Here is a 2,842-nt window from a genome sequence, read left to right on the forward strand (position 1 = left end):
AATAAATATTGATGAAGATTAAGAATTTTGCGTTTTATTTAAAATTTCCGGAAGCTTTTCGGTCACAATGTAATTCAAATAGTCAAATTCATTCTGTCTCCAACTTAGAAGGATTTGAAATTTAAAAGACTTCCCAATTGATTGAGTGGGGTTTACTTCTTTCCAATATACACACCCACTTATTTTAGTAGTATTGAAAAGAGAGAAAGAAAAATACATTCTCATATAAGTGACCTAAAGTTGCAGCATGACCCCATAGTTTCAAAACAGACTTAACCACAGATAACATAAATGGTTTTATTATTTTAATTATATTTTTTGTTTATTTGAATCGTTTTAAAAAATCCACTACTTCCTGTCTGTTGTGATATCATTTATTATAAAAAGGATACTTACCCACCTCTGTCGTTTCTCAGTAGTCCATGTATCGCAGTTAGATTCACACTAAAATATCATTCACATAACAACAAACAATAATTGCTAAACAACTTTTGCAATTTCATTCTGCAATTTTAATGTCCTTTACAGGACTCACAAATTGGCTCAATTGCGACTTAATGTCACACTCACGCAACAAATGTACTAAAGTTAAAAATACAATAAAAATGGAAATAAAAATTCTTGTACTCGTAAAAAAGCAGTGTCAACTTTTACCGCCATATGTGCCCAATTGTGGACAGTTGTCCACTCTGCGAAAATTTCCTCTTTTTTATTAAGTAAATTCACTTGGCCAGGACGGGCAGCGCCAGTGAAGCGTGTCCTGCGGACGATAATCGTTGCGCGCCAATATAACAACAAAGTGTATAAAATCGCACACAAGCCGAGCATCCTTGGGTATCATAGCACGAAATTGTATTACACCTCAATAACAATGCCAGGACATGATGATACGAGCATCCTGTAAACGCCATACATAAGGATGTGTGACAAGTGATGCGTGTTTTCAGTTTTTTTCTGCTGATTTTTATTGGAGCTTCTTAAGTGGTGAGTGTCCTTTTTTATAGGTTTTCTTCTTCCTTTTTTATAAATTTTGCTTATTTTATTTCACTTTTTTTCATGCTTAATTGAATGGGCCACTCGAATTCCAATGTCCATTTTCTTGTTCTATCAATAATGATGCTGATGATGATGTTGGTCGATTTTTTGGTTACTCAGACAATATCCTTTTTTATTGCTCGCAGATGAGATTGTGCGTTATGGTGGCCACGTATGCTGTAAACAGCAAATACTTGTATGGGAAACTCAATTTTGAACTTTAAGAAATTAATAGCTTAAGTTACAGTGGAATGAAGGCAACATGTAAAGAAGAAGAACTTCTTAATTTAAAAAAATATGAAATTATTTCTGGCAACATACTTAGCCATACTTACGATATCTTAGACAGTTAAGTTAAGTAATAACAAAAACTTTGACGGCATTTTCCATTCTGTCAAAATAGATCTGGAAGAACCAGGAAGAACTCCGTTACTCTGTTACAGGTCATGAGGGATATGAAGGTAATAAAAGATCATTCTGGTTAGTCCGAAAAAGCACATGTAATATCTTTGTAGGCTCTAATCAATTCTCCAGAGTTAACAATAAAATCAATTCAAATCTCGAATAAAAAAAGATGTACTTACTGACTCCTAGAAAATTTAAAGGATATATAATAGGGAAAAAAACTATTCCATTTTAAACAAATAGATTGTTAAAGTCTATGTAGAAAAAATATAAAAATTTACACTGAACTGATTTCAGACCACTGTGAACTCAAATACTATTTAATAGACTAGCTTCAGATAAGATGGAAACTCCTACTAAATATGTAGAATTAAGATGGAAACTCCTACTAAATATATTATATAGAAAAATACAGATTGAACAGATTACAGGTTACAGATGATTGCAGTATGATGATTGATTTTTTTACATGGAGCAGGAGACAGCATATATCTTGTTTCTACTAGGTGAAGAGTCACTAATCTGGGATCTCGGAATTTAAATTTTAAATATTTTTGCTACAATAAAACTTAAAGCGGTTGTTAGATTTACAATAATATAAGACTGATATAAAACGGATGTGGTCGCAAAAACAGATAAATTAGTATACACGGAAAAGTCTTTCGATATATTCAAATACAATAATATATGGAACATATATGTAACATCTCCTCAAATTAACTTATTCGGGTAAGAAAGATTGCCCTTATTTCTGCTGTGTAGATGGATATGAAGATATGTCAATAACTGTATGCAAATTTCCATTAATTGAAATATAGGTTATAGACAACTTATACTCGTTAAGTTTATTAAGTATGTATATAAATTTACAAAACGTTATGAATTATTATTATTGGCTTAAATCTATATCTATCTATATATGTCCATAACAGAACAGAAGTTTATGAAGGACACTATCTTCTAGACTAAACTGATAATAGATTTACATTTTATAAGGAGTAATAAGGAGTGATCAGTAAATTACTTATCTTGCTATTTTCTCCATTTCGGACCATTCTTTTGGAATTTAAGAGACAAATATTTGGTACGGTGTCTCAATATTTTCTAGACAAGGAGACGCAACCTAAATTAAATTATGCGGTTGAGCTTTCTCATGCGATAGATTAAAGAACATTTTTTAGTCCCTCTCTTACATTCTAAAATTTCCAAACATTGTCTAAGTTTTCTTAACTAAAAAGTAATATGATCCACTGTTCCTATTGGTATTATCATAAATATCGTATCAAATGCCCCCAAAGCGATAAGATTAGAAACGACAACGGTCAAATTTTTATGGGCTATATTAACATTTATAGACTTTACTGTTGTTGTTGTTATTTTGGTTATTACTGCAGTAAAAAAC

This window comes from Teleopsis dalmanni, chromosome 1 (genome assembly GCF_002237135.1).
Source record: "Teleopsis dalmanni isolate 2A chromosome 1, ASM223713v2, whole genome shotgun sequence".
NCBI lineage: Eukaryota > Metazoa > Arthropoda > Insecta > Diptera > Diopsidae > Teleopsis > Teleopsis dalmanni.